The following is a 16,863-nucleotide window of genomic DNA, read 5'->3' as shown; positions in this document are numbered from 1 at the left end:
AGTGGATGCTTGAGAAGTTTCTCCATTATAGCCCAAACCTGTCTTATTTAGTGGAGACCGCTGCACACTGATAATCTCATCCAAAGTTTCAGATCCTTTGACAAACTTGAGATTAATAGTTTTTGTTTTCTCAATTTCTTTTCTAAGACCAACAATTTCACCTTCTAATTTTTCAAGATGTTTTTCCTTTTCATCAATTTGGAATTGTAGAGTATCAATAATCATGTTCTTTTCTTCTATGCATCTCTTGAGTCTAGTAATTTCATCATAAAGGTTATCCACATCTACAGCATCCTCATAATCATCATCTTCAAATGCCATTAACAACCTATATTTATTACCTTGTTCATCTTCATCACTGTTTGATAAGCCATCACTATCTTCATGGGTGTAGTAGCTTTTCTTATTTGCGCTTTGTTTCTTGTTCCATCTAACTGGTTCCTTTCCTTTATCCTTATAAGAGCATTTTGCAGCATAATGACCTACTCTTCCACAAGCAAAGCATTTGAAAGGTAGCTTACCTCTGAACCTTCCAGAACCTCTTTGAAGATTTCTGACAAAATTTGATTCTTCTTCCTCTTCTTCTGGATCATGGCTTGCTTCATAGTAATCTTCTTTGCCTGATGCTTTAAAAGCAGCCTCCCTTCTGTCTGATGGTCCTCCCTTTCTCATTTCATAAGCAGTTAGAATTCCATGTAGCTGAGACATAGTAAGAACACGGAGATTTTCTTTTTCTTCTATTGCAGATACTTTGGATTCAAACTTGGGGGATAATGATCTTAGAATCTTTTGAACTACTATGGACTCCTTTACTTCTTCACCCAAATTTTTCATACAATTAACAATCTCATCTACCCGAAGAAAATAATTAGCCACACTTTCATCATTATACATCTTGAGAGTCTCATATTGAATCCTGAGAGTTTGAAGTTTAGCTTGTTTTACCTGTTCATCTCCTTCATAGCTTGTGATCATTTTGTCCCATATTTCTTTTGCTGATTTGAAGTGCATTACCTTCATGAATTCTGTTTGGGATATACTTCCTAATAGAGTACTGACTGCTTTTGCATTTGTTTCATACTTCTTTTTCTCAGCTGGATCTGTAGGAGTAGCTGAAGGAAAAGCATAGCCTGTTTCTACAATGTCCCAAACTTCAGTACCAAGAGATTGAAGATATGCAGTAACTCTTACCTTCCAATAATTGAAGTTTGTCCCATCAAAAACTGGTGGCCTGATTGATGCTTCTCTCTCGTAGTTGCTCATGATGAACGATCTACCTTCAAGCGATCAAGCTTTTCTGAAGGACCTGCTCTGATACCAATTGTTGGAAATAATACTGAGAGGGGGGGTGAATCAGTATTATTAAGCAATTTACCAAATCTTCCTTATTTGATCTTTTGAATTATTCTTGCATATCAGTACCATAAAATAATGAGCTTGAATAAAGAAAATAGACAGTCACACCAAAGAACACAAGATGTAAGGTGGAAACCCAATGCGGGAGAAAACCACCTGCTGCAATATGTCTCTATCTTCTTTCAAGAAATTCTTTTACAATGATTTTGTACTGGTGCAGTCCTTTACCAGCACGCAGGCTGCAACCTGCAGAGAGCTACAACTCTCTCTCGTTTTCCAGTTTCTCCTGGAAGGGAGCTACAACCCCCTACTTCTTTTCATGAAGAATCAAATGATCAACAAGTATATAACAGATACAGTCCACTTACAGATATCAGATCAGTAATTACAGAAATAACCCAGAACACTTTATGAACAGAAATATACAGTCAACAGATCATCTTAAGACAGGGACGCATATTTTCTTTCTGTGGCCTGCGACTGGACGCAGTCTACCCTCCGCTGTTCTGCGTGCAGACGCACTGTTCCTCTATGCTTTGCTGCGACCGGCGCACCCCGAAACACTATCGCGCCGCGTCTTTTGCTTCAGAGACGCACCCAATAACACAGTCGTACCGCATCCTTTGCCTCAGAGACGCCCCTGAGCCTTTACTGTACTGCGTCCCGGCGCACTTGCCCTTCACTGAACCTGCGTCCCTTCAGATATAAAAGATATGAGGACTTCAGAACCAACCCAAACACTCAGATCCACAGATCTGATCATGCGCCATAGAGATCACAGTCCATTAGAAGATTTGCCCTCATAGATCTGGACTAGATCTCACCAAAAGATATTCAACAAAGATGATGCTTAATCCAAATGAACTCCTTTGCTTTATATAGGCAAGCTTCTCCCCAAAACATGGAACAATACCACGAGCCGACACCATAGAAACATAAAACCGTCGGCTAGATACCACGCAAGAAACCCCCACGTGCTTTTCTCTGCCTTGAAATGTGTGCACTGGGCGGACGCACCTCCTGAACGGCTGGCCGGCGTCCCTGGACGCGGTTTCTGTATGGTATACCTGCGGGGACGCACTTGCTGAACATATTTCCTGCGTCCTTCTTGATTTATCACTTGAATGGGTTTGCCATCAAGGACAACACCTGAATCATAATGCCAACAGTAGGTGACTGGGTATTCCTACGGCTACAACCATATAAGCAAATGTCCCTCAAGCAAGCTAAGAAGGATAATAAATTATCACCAAAGTATTATGGTTCGTACAAGGTGTTGCAAAAGATTGGTACTATGGCATACAAATTGGAGCTTCCTGCAGCTTCTCGATTGCACCCAGTTTTCCATGTTTCATGTTTAAAGAAGGTTATAGGCGACAAGCTCCCAGTTCAAACAATATTGCCAGAACTTGAAGAGGAAGGAAAAATTATATTGGAACCGGAAGCAGTCACAGAAACAAGAACTCAACAGCTACGAAATCGATCAATTTCAGAGTATCTTATCAAGTGGAAGAACTTATCCGCTGAAGATTCCACATGGGAGGATGAGAATTTTATGCAGAAGTATCTAGAACTACTCAAGCGTTGAGGACAACACTTTTTTGAAGGAGAGGGGCATGTTGGGTCCCCATAATACTAGTGATTACCCCACTACTATTGTAGTTATACCCCTTATTAATATTGTTGTGCCCCTATTGCCCCCATATTGTTATTACTGTGCCCCATAGAATCCCTCTATTGTTATTTTTGTGGCTTTATATTATTATTGTTAGGTCGGCTGGATTATATTACGACTCCTTAGACTCCTATATATAGAAAGGAGGTTTTTTCATTTGAATCATTCAAGAGTTGTTCATTTATGTAATGTAAAGGAGGTTGCCCCCTCGAAGAGGCTGAATTCTAAGGCGTTGATCTATCTTTTCTATCTTTTCTTGAGCTGGTTTCATAACAGTGGAGCTCATGGAGGTCAAATTCACATTGGGTTTCAACAATTTTATATTAGGTATCTATCAATGGATTTTTATCAAGATCAGGGATAGGGGGTACCATGGGATCCTCTTCAGGCATTTTTCCTTTTCCCTTATGTGAAGAAATCTCGAATTACATAGGAAAAATGGAGGAATAGGGAATTAAATAGGGAAAATCGAGGAACAAAGAATTACATAAGAAAATTGAAGAACAGAGCTACCAGGCAACTTATTTAATTGAAGTTGTAGAGGGAGATGACTCACAAATTCGCGCTGGTAACTTTGCAAAGGCTCAATCCTGACCTGCACAATTCAAATAATGTCAAAAGGGAAAAGACTACAGGTGTCTAAGGATTTTATATCAGGTTTGATAGGCGTTATAATGGAATTGTTACCATTTTGGGAGCAGGACATTTATTTGTAACGGATCAGTTGGCAGGAGGATTTTAATGCATAATGTCTATTTGCAATTTGGCGGGTAATTTAAGAGCTAATAGTTGAGTGAGGTGGATGATAGGAGGTGATGTAGATGGCCAGTGGGGTGACATATGGTGGTATGTGACTGGTAGAATAGAGGATAGGTTTATGTGGGGGCGAAATGTGGTGCCCATCTGATGGAGAGAGGAGTAGGATGACAGTTTTTGGGGGGGCAGGGGGGCGGGGTAGGAGTGGTAAGTGGTAAAAGGACCAGACCCCCCGAAAATAACCAAGAGATGACGCGTAGTTGGGAATAGTATTTATTGAAACTACTTTTCAGGAACCCCCCTGTTAAGTGTCGATACTGTGGGGAATTCGAAATCCATCCCCCACCGTTGATCCATGTGGGATCATCACCACTATTAATTTTTCCCTGAATTTTGTTACAAGCTGTCAATATGTCATATCAATCCATTTTATTTGCAAAATGTCAATTAATCCATGATTTAATTAACATAAAATGATTAATCAATCAAAATTAAAATAACCACGATGAAATTTAAAATGGCGTGCCCATAATTTGGGATTTATTTTCCTATTTTTCTCATATATATATTTTTTATTTACCCCATTTTATTATATTTTTATTCTTTTTCTATTTTTCTATTTTTCTTTCTTTTCTTTTTCTTTTTCTTTTCTATTTTTTTCTTTTCTCTTTTATGAGCTAAACAGATTTAAAATTATTATTTTTTTACAATATCCCAGTGGGATGAATGACTAATTAATCATATAGGACTTCTAGATTTATAGGACCCTAACAACAGTTATGGATGAGAAATTTCCCAATTAAATATGGGCTAATTCCCTAGGAAATTGCACAAGGAAATAGTAGCTTGTTAGGTAACAGATTTGGCTAAGTATTGCCTGGAGCTTGTTTGTGAAGAAGTGAGACAGATTGAGATAGTGCAGAGGTTGCTAGGGCTTGAGCAAAGAATTGTAATCTTCTCATATTTTGTGATTAATGCAATACACAAATAGAAAGGGTTTTTTAGCTATGGTTTTCCCCAGAAAATTATTGTGTTGTGTGTGATTGAATTCTTTCACTTTTATCCTTCGTGATTTCATCGATTTCCGCTGATGAGTAGGGTAGTTTCAAGTCAATTTTTTTTTATCATATTACAATCTGCAGTTTGAATCTACAAGGAATTTCTACATGGTATCAGAGCTGAAATCACTATAGAATAGGGGAATACGAGTTTGTCTTTTGTAAGAGAAATCAAATTTGCAGTATCATACTTCAGATCTAGCATGATGTCGTTCTATGGATTGAGACTCGAATATGCCCTTGAGGGTAGTTCCAACTATATTTCTTGGAAGTACGGGATGGAGGTAGTGTTGGAAGACAATGAGATTAAGGAATTCATAGACAAAGATATTTGTAAGCTAGTTGATGCTCATGATCTGGCAGAGTGGATAAAGTGTGTGGAAAAGGTGATAAATATTATCCTAGAAGGAGTTTGAGAACACATTGTATCAAACCTCCAGGGTAAGTAAACTCCATTTTCAATGTAGAAGGCCTTGACTATAGAAAATATGTGATAGGTTAACCTGATAATGTAATATAAATCAAAGCAGAATACTATAACCTACTTCTACTATCAATTTGCAGAAGCTTAAAGATCAAGTTGAATAATATAACTAGAAGAAGAAGAATCAACGGCACAATACACATGAAAATACTTTGGGTCTTAGATAAAAACCCACACTATTGTATTATCATACATGGTGGAAATACATAGGAATTATACAAAGCCTTAGCTGTCGTAGCTAGCCAACTCTCGGTACAATCCTCATAGATACTCACAGGCAATCTTGGCTTCTCTCCAACCTTCCTCTTTGCCCTCCAAGCTCCTATTTCCTTGCGCTGGTCCTTGTGGATGATTAGCCTATTACCAAGTGGAAAAACAAACCTTCAAAACTATGTAATCCTTCAGGATGAATCCCTTGACTGCATGCATGAGTTTTCTCCATGAGAAAACACATGCAACTGATAGTACACTGTCCTTAAACATTAATCTCAACTGGGTCTTTCTCAGAATAGACATGCATGAGTTTCCGATGAGGGAATGTTCAGTTAATTGGAGTAGCACTAGTTGAGTGCATTAATGCATCCACTGACTGTTAACTCACTATTAGTTCCTCAAACATTTTGGAACTAATTTAACTGGACTTAACTCAGTAAATTGAGTTAACTACTTAGAACTCAAATATAACTCAATAGTATCTCCCTAATTTAAGGGATAACTCTTGCATGACTTTAGAAAGACTCCTAACTTGAATTTCTCCAACTAATTAATTTAAAATAAATTAATTAATTATTTCCATGTAGCTGTTAAGACTAAATTCGATTTTAATTCACAATTTAATTCGAGGACAAATTAAATTGGAATATTCTTGTTGCCATGTTTCAGCACTCCCTCTCAACAAGAAAGGGATTATCTGCCACCCCGATCCTGTCTCTATGGAACTCGAATTTACACTTTGACAATGCCTTTGTCAAAATGTTAGCATCTTGCTCCTTTGTTGAAATATACTGCAAAAACATGATCCTCCTCGCTACATAGTCTCTGAGATGATGATACCGGATGTCGATGTGCTTGGACATATCATGAAATATTGGATTCTCAGAGAGTTTGATACAACTCTGATTATAACAATAGATCACAGTTGGATCCATCCTCTGATCAAACAAACCAACTAGGATTTTCCGCATCCAGATGACCTCACATGCTGCTTGACTTGCAGCCATGTATTCTGCCTCTGCCGAGCTAAGTGCAACTGACCTCTGTTTCCTGCTATACCAAGAAACTGCGCTGACCCAAGGTTGAAAATCCCTCCTGATGTGCTCTTCCAATTTGATGGACTCCCTACCTAATCTACATCAGCGAAGCCCTGTAGCTTCACTCCCTCTATTCATCTGTACCATAATCCATACTGATATGTGTCTCTGAGGTATGTCAATACATGCTTTGTCGCCTTCCAAAACATCTTGGTAGGCTGAACCATCGCTTGACTCAGTTGGTTCATGACATAGCACAAATATGGTCGTGTGTTCATTAAGTATATCAATAAACTCACAAGCTGCCTGTACATAGTAGCCTCTACCACTTCTCTTGAAGTAGCAACCTCCTTCCTCCAGTTACGTGCTAGAGGAGTCTGCATGGGCTTGCATTTCTCCATGTGGAATCTCTTGAGTATCTCGTTGGCATACTTTCCCTGAGACATAAACAACTCCCCCTCCTTCTGCCACACTTCCATGCTAAGGAAGTAATGCATGAGATCCATGTCTTTCATCTCGAATTCTCTTGCAAGGTCCTCCTTGCAAGACATGATCAACTGATCATCACCAATCAATATGAGCTCATCAACATAAAGTACAATGATCAATAGCTTACCTTTCACCACGATGTGGTACAGGTTCACACCCACTTCACTCTTAGTGAAGCCCAACCCGTTGAAGTAGTTGTCTAGCCTGGTGTACCAAGCACGAGGTGCTTGCTTCAGCCCGTACAATGCTCTCTTGAGTCAGCACACATGTGACTCACGATCGAAGGTATCAAAACCTTCTGAATGCTCTAGGTACACCTCTTCCTCAATCTGGCTGTTGAGGAATGCAGTGTTCACATCCATTTGATGGATCTTCCAACCCATCTGTGCTGATAGTTCCAACATAGATCTGATAGATGAGTACCTTGCGATAGGAGAAAAAGTCTCATCATAGTCAATCCCCTCGACCTATGAAAAACCACGGGCAACAAATATTGCCTTATTCTTCTCCACACTACCATCAACAACTTTCTTTACCTTGTAAAGCCAACGGGAACTCATAAATGACTTGTTATCCGGTCTCAGAACCACGTCCCAAACACTGTTACGAACTATGGAGTCATACTCCTCCACCATAGCATCAACCCAAATCGGTTGCTGCACTGCTTCCTCAAAGGAAGATGGCTTAGTCTCAACACATTCCCCAGCAAGGGCCATGTATCCAGTGTACCTCTCAAGTGACCTCCTCTGTCTGTGCTAAGAATATGGTGCTCCCACATTCTCTCTTTCATCCTCCAACAATTTTTCAGCTTCTCTTGTGCGTTTTTTTCCATCTCTGGAAGACTCTACTTGAGTGGATGTCTCCACTCCTTGAACCTCTACATGTGGCTGCTCTGCATCAGCCTGAGGCTCCTCCTCCTTAAGAACCAATAGTTCTTCCACATCCTGTAGTTGGAGCTCCCTCTCAAGGGAAACTCGCATGACCTTCTGCTCATCAAACATGAGATATCTGGGAACCACTATCCTTCGACTGGTAGGCAAGTACACCTTATAGTTGTGAGGTGTATCAATGTAGCCCACAAATATCCCCAACGCTATTGTCGGCTCAAGCTTCTTCCGTGCATCCTTTGTCACATGGAAATATACCAATGAGCTAAATATCCTGAAGTGACCCACATCTGGTCTCTTATCAGAGAAAGCTTCCTTTGATGTCTTCATCCCAAGTAGAGATGTGGGCTTCTAATCTACAAATAGACCGTTGTGTTGCATGCCTCAGCCCACAAGTGAAGTGGTAGGCCTTGGTCATGCAACATTTCCCGTGCTACCCCTACAATAGTTTTGTTCTTCCTCTCAGCCACCCCATTCTATTGTGGGTTATGAGGAGTTGTCAACTCTCATTTAATTCCTTCCGATGAATACAAGTCCTTAGACTCTTGAGAGACATATTCTCCACCATTGTCGCTTCTCAAGGCCTTGATCTTCTTCCCTGAATCCTTCTTGACCAAAGCTTTGAACTCACAAAACTTTGTGAAATTTTGGTCCTTCTTCTGCATGAAATAAATCCAACATTTACGAGAATAGTCATCAATGAAAATCACATAATACCTTTGCTTCGCTGTGGATGCCGTCGAGAATGGTCCACAAAAATAAGTATGAAAGAAATACTTGGTGTACTTTCCCAAGGTACAACCTTTGCATGTCTCAACTTGCTCAAGTTTAGCTTTGGGAGGTCTGGTAGATATCTACTGCATTATCTTCAAAGCCCCATGATGAAAATGCCCAACCGCCCATGCCACAACTTGTCAATGTCTTGGCTTTGCACCAATCCTGCTTTTGTACTCAATGCTGCACAATCATCTACCTCTAGTTTATAGAGATTCTTCACTCAAATCCCTATCCTTTTGGTCTGACCCGTGGCTGTGTCTTAGGAACACCTTTCCTTTACTGAAGACAACATCATTGTTACATCCCTATACTACTAGTGTAACCCCTTATTGTTATTAGCACAAACCCCCTTATTATATTGTTGTGCCCATGTAGTCCCCATATTGTTATTATTGTGCCCCATAGAAGCCCACTATTGTTATTATTGTGCCCTTATATTATTATTGTTATGTTGGCTCTGATTATATTATGACCCCTTAGACTCCTATATATAGAAAGGAGGTCTTTTCATTTGTATCATCCAAGAATTGTTCATTTGTGTAATGTAAAGGAGGTTGCCCCCTCGAAGAGGCTAAATTCTAAGGCGTTGATCTATCTTTTCTATCTTTTTGTGAGTTGGTTTCATAACATTTGGTATCAGAGCTGGTACACTAAAATTTGTCACCATGTCTATTTGCAGTCAGTATGGCTCCATCAATTGTCATACTGTCCTCCTTGGAAAGTCTTATACCTCTGCTCCTCATGTCAAACTCCAAGAAAGAGAGAAATTCCTTAAAAGTCAATACAACTCTGGTTACACAGTTTCTCTTACCCTTACCTGTGTGTACGCACCTCAAGTTCATAATACCTGCGTACTTGTATGCTCTGTCTGTAAAGCGGTGGGTGCGTACTCCTGTAAAGGTCAAAAGGTGCAAGTTTTACTTCAAAAAAGTTACTTGTGGTCAAATCTAGAGCATTCTAGAAGATGGTTTGATGTGGATTGAGCGCCTCCAGATGGTTCATGCATCCCAAAGAAAGAGGAACTTATCCCATCAAGAGGGGAGCTATCCCATTGAAAGAGGGGCTTATCCCATTGATGGTGGACCTGATTAACTTCCTCCAAAGCATTATAAATACAGGCATTGGGCTAGAGGGAGGGGAGGTTGAAAGCTGAACATTCCTAAGGGTAGATGCTGCTGAAATTAGGACTCCCTTATAGAGCTTGAGAGGAGAGATTCCCATCCTTTCTTAGCTTCATTTGGAAGTGGGTGAGCTGATCAAAGTAAAGGATAACTCTTGCTGGACCCTGGGAGGGACCTGCACAACACCAAGGCACTGGTTGTAATGGTTTCTTTTGTTTCCAATTAATACAATTAAGTTCATTTTTCTCAACAAGTTGTTATATATAATTTGTTTCATATACTCCTTGGTCTTTATGATGAATATGTTTTATTATATGAGTTATTCAGGTGCTATGTAATCGTTTGCTTGTTAGTGAATGCAGGCTTCAAGGAGAAGGAGGAGCTCATATGGATCGGAGAGGCTTGGCTGCTACAAACGACGTTGGACTAAAGGTAAGACTTGAACACCTGGTTGCTTTTATTTTAAATGCATATTTAGGGAAAGATAGTGCTTAATTGTCTTGTTTGTCACTAGAAAGCCTTAGCTTCTAGGGAGGTCGGTTTTGTCTGCAAAATTCGACTATTTCCGCATGACAAAATGGCGACCATACTGGGGAATCCATGGATTTGATTGATTTCTCTTTTGATTGATACTTTGATTTGAGAAAAGTTGATTTCTTTCTGATTTTTGACTGATTGACTGTGAATTTGGGTGGAATAGCTTAGGGTTGAGTTAGTTTTTATTTTTCTTGGTTTTGAGAGCAGTACGCACCCTCTGCGTTAAGCATAGTGTGTACCTGTACGCACTTCTGCTTTGTACACAGAGCGTGGCCGCACCTGTGCAAACAGGTTGCCTGCGTACCCTGTCAAAACTTTAGAAAATTTCAATTTTTTCCTTTTTACCCATTAGATTTTGTTTATAGTTTATTTTTTGCTGCCCAGATCCACTGGTTACCTGTCAAAAGTTTTCATCTAAGCTTGTTTCATTAGCATCAAGGGTTTTAGTGAAGTTCATAGAAATTCTAGCCCTAGGTTTGATTTTTGTATTGGTCTTGTAGCGACTTTGGCTTTAGAAGTTGTAAAAACCTTGGATATCCCTGGTCTTTTCAGTCTTCTTAGGAGTCGGACCTTTCGTAAAATCCACCTTTGTGAGAAACCTACCTTTGTGTTGTCTCTTTGCGGAATTTCGAGAAGGCTTGTTGGTTAAGCTGTGAATTTCATTCTTAAGAAAAAGAACAAAAGATTTTTATTTTTGTTTTTGACTGGTTTATGATTCTGCATGAATTAGTCCTTGGTTGAATTGTAACCGAGTAAAACATCCTGGAATTATATTTTGTAGGCTTTTACCTCATTAGATTTGCTTTTAGGTAAATTTCTCTTAGATTTTCTTTTAGGTAAATTTCTCTTAGATTTTCATAGATCTTAAAATTGATTTTTGTTAAGTAGTTTTACATGCTTTGTTAAAATAGGAAAAAATACAAAATCTCTTTTGAGGAAAGTTTGCTTTAGTAGCATTTGAAGTCTTTGAAAAGAGAAAGGAAGTTTTCGTGAAATAATTAGTGGTCTTGTGTTGTGTGCTTTGGATTAGATAAAGAGATTGTTTCTTTGATTTTCATTGTTAAGAAAGTTGTCTTTATAAATTTTGCATTCTCCAACTCTCTTAGCTAGGGAATTCATTGAAAAGGAAAGATAGTTTAAATCATCTTAGGTGCATCTTTTTAGTGGATTTGAGTCGAGTCTACACACCATTAGTTTCATCTCCGCTACCTATTGTCCTAAAGAAAAGCCATAAAAATTAACGCTTAAAGTAAAATTAACTTAGTAACTTTTTATTAACTAGGGCTCTGAAACACCAACATAGATCAGGCTAGTGTCTTGGAGTAGGAGAGTAATTAACTCTCCAAGACAGCAAAACCAAACAAGTAGCTCATCTTGTGGTAGGATAAATCCAATAGTTACATTTATGCTCTGGGAAAGCTCCTCTTAAAGGAGAAGCACGAGATCGTGTCCGAACCAGTGAGGGGATCAATCCTCCTTCAGTGGGAACGACGCCAGATATGCACGTACTACAAACGGTAAACCTCAGATTAACCGTTGTCGAGGAGCCTGGGGTCACTTGTCGGTAAACCTTGGATTATTGTCAAGGAGCCGGCAAGGGGATTGAGCTTGTTACTCTACCCTTGCATGCTATCGGATCGTAGACTGTTCCCCTAGGTATATTTGTTGCTGTTGGTGACCTTAGTGACTATTATCTTTAGGGTTCTACCCAAGGTGACGGTGGAGGGAAGATCCCACTGTACCTGGAGCAGACATCGGCTAGACTCACTTAGATTTTCTGGGGGGTTCACTTCACTCGAGATGGTTAAAGTGGAGGAACTTGGTCCAGTCTATTCATTAAGTAGGTTGTCGGGGTAACTGTTCCACCCGCCACTTCTGTACTGAATTCTGCGATGTTGGATTTCATCATCAACTAGTGTTTTCGGTCCGGAAGGTTACTGTTTGTGTGTGGTTTGACGCCCTAGATTCTTTAGGCGTGTGATTCGAATTTGTTTGGTTCTTTAGAGACTTTAGGCGGTTTGCTTTGAGATTTTACTTTGTTTGCGTGTGTAGTAGTTAAAAGTTTTTAGCTGTGGCTGAATTACCGAGACAGTCCCGTAGACTTCGGGGCCAGTCTCCTGAGATTGTAACCGTGGCCGATTTGTTGAGGAAGTCCCGTAGACTTCGGGGCCAACCTCCTGAAGACGTCCCGGGTCATTACGAAGGTTTGAAAGTCCTCGTAACTCCTAGTGGCAGTAAAGTAGGTTCACTTGAAGAAGGAGAGTCTTCGTTGGTAGTTCATCCTGATTACCAAACTCTAGAAACAGGTTATAATCCTGAAGCAATTTCGGTTTCCAAACTTGCTGGTAGCTTTTCATATACTAGTGATATAGGTGAAGAACCTGAGATATCTGAGCCTGTTACTCCAACATCAGGGTTAGTCTCTCCAACTTCTAGTGCTCCTGATTCACCAAGGGTAGAAAGAGTCATTACCGAAAATCTTCCTTCTGGTTTGATAGCTATTGAAGAACTTGCTCCAGAAGAAGAAATAGGCATCCCTATCCCTGAAAATCAACCTACTATTGATTTAAGGGAGCGTGAATCCATTTTTTACAGTCCACCTAGAAGTACTACTTGGTATCTTTCTTTAACTAATTATTTGGACAACTCAGGGTTAAGTTTTTCTCCTCCTCGTGCTCCTTATCGACCTAGAGGTCTTTATACTCCTGTAAATATGTCTGGTCAGTCGTCCATGTTTACTCAATCGCTTGAATCCTTTTTGTACGGCGGTCCTTCTATTCCCTCTGGGTATCAGTCACTTTCTGGTACTTTTGCGGGAGCATCTCCTCAACCCATTGAACATGGGTTATTAACTGGAAACAATGGTAATAAACCATTGAGCGTAGGAGACATTTTCATGATGTCAGGTTCTATTCCCAGTTCTCAACCTCAAGGTGGCTAGTTACCACCTGGGGGGCAGCCTCAATTAACGCCTGGGGGGCAACCTCAAGGTACACAAATTGTGTCTAGGGGGCAACCTCAAGGACAGTATGTACCCATGGTGTAGTACATTCCTCAAGATCAACCCCAGCCTCAATATGTACCCCAAGGTCAACCTCAGTATCAATTTATACCTCAAGGTCAACCCCGGTATCAGTACATGCCTCAAGGGTATCTACCCCAAGGTCAGTACTCGAACCAAGGTTTCCAACCACCCCAAGGTCAATCTTATGTTCAAGGTATGGGAAACGTACCTTTCAATTATCAATCCTACCCTCAATCCGGTTATGGATCTCAATATCCTCAACCTGTTATGGGTCAATACCCTAGAATGAACATAGTGTGGGATCCATCGCAAGTTCAACAGGTGTTGCAGCCAAGTGTACAGTTGTCATCTCAAACTAGACAACCCTTAGTTTCTGGCTCACCCCAGCAACCAGTCCAGTCTAATATTCAAACTTATGTACCTTCGGTAGTTTCTCAGTCTGGGCCTGTTTCGCCTCGTACTCCATCTCAAACGACTGCTGCAACTACCGCAACATCTGTTCAATCTACCCCACTTACTTCTGGAGTATCGACAGCTCCGATTTCTACTGTTCCTGTAACTACTCCTCAGACATCTTTACCATCGTCTGGATCCATGATTCAAACTACGGTTCAGATGCCTGTAGGACAACCTGGTTTAAGTACGGTTGTCACAAGTCAACCACAATTCACTTATCAACCGTACCAAGGACAGTACCAATTCGGTCCTGTTGTCCAGCAGCCAGTTTACCAGTATCAACCATATCCTGGGTACACTTATCAACAATCACAACAACCCCAGTACGGTCTGGTTAATCCTAGTTTTCCAGGAGGATACAATATCCCGAACGCGATTCCCATTCCTAGTTATCCTGGATATCCTCCTCCTGGGACTGGTCTCGTGACCCAGAGTTTTAGGGATCCTAATCGGCAGTTACCGTTTATCGCAACTTTGGATTTACCAGACTTGTCGCGCCTAACGAACGATCCAATAAATTATCTTCCATTTTGGCCGCCAATGCTGAATAAGTTGCCCAGTGACATTCCCAAGTTCGAGGGTAAGTCTGGAGAGGACCCGTCGAATCATGTGATGAATTACCACCTCTGGTGTGCCTCTAATTCCATCTCGGATGATTCGATCCGTTTACGTATTTTCCAGCGTACTCTCATTGGTCTCGCGGCCAAGTGGTACATTGAGTTACCACGGGCCTCTTTTTATAATTTTAGCCAGTTAGCTACCTCGTTCTTAACTCATTTTCAGTTGCCGGTCAGATATGATAATGGCACGGAGTTACTAACTTCATTAAAACAATTGATGTCGACTTATATTTCCGATCATATTCATGAATGGAGACGTTGAAGGTGGTTAGTGAAAGTTTTTATCCCGGACCAGATCTTAGCTGAATGGTTTGTTAAATCATTGTTACCGAAGATTACTGAAGACGTAGCTAAGGCCGGAGTAGTTACTGAGGAGCAAGTGATTGCTCAAGCGTAGTACCTTGACTTAGTTTATACTCAGTCAGGTACATTACATGAAAAGATCCCAGATCTTCCTAAGTCAAATCAAATCGCTGCTGCTCCTTCGGGATCTCATGCTGCTGATGGCATGATTGGTACGATGAACACTAAAAGTAAGAAGAAGTCTTCCAAGAATTCTTCTCCTATTATAACCTTACCAGACTCCCTGACAGGAGATTCTTCTGCTGAGGTTTCCGCCGATATTCACGCTGTAGAGTCATCTACGGCTAAATCAAAATCCGGTGGAAAGAAGAAAGGGAAGAAGAAGAATAAAGCAGACAAAACTCCAAAGGAGAAAACTGAAAAGGCGGAATCCAATGACGAAAAACGCAAACCTCATTATCCATGTCTTGTTTGTGAAGATGAACACTTTACAAGAGACTGCCCTCATTGAGCAGAGGTTGTGAAAATCGTCAAAGGTTTCCAAACTCCTGCTGTTTTGAAGGATCCATTTCCAAAGCAGGATAGTAAGATGATAGGTTCTTCCTCGAGTGCCAGTGAAGAACCCATATTGATGATGTCTCATGTAAGGATTGCGACTCGATCGCAAGATTATGGTAGTAAAAGTCCTGTTGATGGCAAAGAAGCAGAATCTTCTCATTCTAATCCATCAACCTCAGCTCCCGGTTTCGATCCACTACAGATCGAGAAACATAACCCGGACTTAGTAATCAAACCGCCCGCCAAGGGTATACTTCGAAATTCTGCTTTCAATCCACATGCGAGAGCGGCACAGAATTATAACATTGTTGAGGACTTAGCTGTTTGACCCTCAACAATGTCGGCTTTGGAAGTGCTGCAATCATGCCCAGCACAACGCAAATTACTTTTGTCGGCTATAGGAGCTGTTGATGTTCAGGACCCGAACCTAATAATCTTTGATCTCGAAAATAGTACACCGCGTTTACCTCATCAAATGGCTTTCCAGATCCCAGTGATAGTAAAAAGCAACCCTATTCATCGGACTGTAATTGATGAGGGAGCTTCCACGTGTATTATGTCGATACAGTGTTGGAGATTGCTTGGTTCTCCTTCACTAAATCAATCCCCGACAATTCTTAAGGCCTTTGATGGCCGTGGGTTCCATCCTTTTGGCATTCTACAGGATTTGCCTATAGGGGTTGAAGGAAAAACCGTTAGTCTAGATGCGGAGGTGGTTGATGCCCCTCTAGACTACAACCTTCTCTTGGGTCGAAGTTGGTCTTACGCTATGACAACAGTCGTTTCATCGGTCTTTCGAGTAATAAAGTTTCCACATAATGGAAAGATCGTGACAATAGACCAGCTGGCCTACTTTTCATCCGACCCAGCCTCTTCAGAGAGTATTCAGCATGTCGGTAAAACAACTATCCCATATAAGGATGTTGGAGTAGGATTAGTTAAAGATGCCGGTTTACTCGGAACTTTTCCTTTTCCTCCAATCAACACATTGTCTTCGTTTACATCCATTCATATGATTACATCAGATACCATTGTTTATGACGATCCTTGGATTGTTCCTTCTGAATCTGAGATAGACTCATTTGGTGATGCTATGCCTTTGAGTCCATATGAAATTGCCTATGAAGCCGTGCAGTCTTTTACCGACCCGCGTTCAACCAGAATCGACCAAATGAATGTGGTCCATGAGGAATCACTTTTCACATCAACCTCGGAGTTAATAGCGTTTCCCGAAGTTGTGTCATCTGACGAGCAACTTCGTGAAGTCCTGTGTGTAGATGATTTACCATGGGAAGATCTCCATCATAAATCTTCGTTTTTACCTGAGGATGATCATTTTGAAAATGATTTCTCATCAATCTTTACAGCTGAATATGTCAAAGAAGCTCAGGATCCAATGAAACATCCTGATTCAGAGCTGAATTTGGGAAACATCTCTCGAACTATTCCCATTGACATTTCAGTCAAGCCTGGAATTGTTGAGAACATTCATATAGGTGCCTCGTGTACAG

This window comes from Pinus tabuliformis, chromosome 5_1, assembly GCF_031772625.1.
Source record: "Pinus tabuliformis cultivar Carrire ecotype Pingquan chromosome 5_1, CPIR1, whole genome shotgun sequence".
Lineage (NCBI taxonomy): Eukaryota > Viridiplantae > Streptophyta > Pinopsida > Pinales > Pinaceae > Pinus > Pinus tabuliformis.
Note: the sequence above shows the minus strand (reverse complement) of the source record.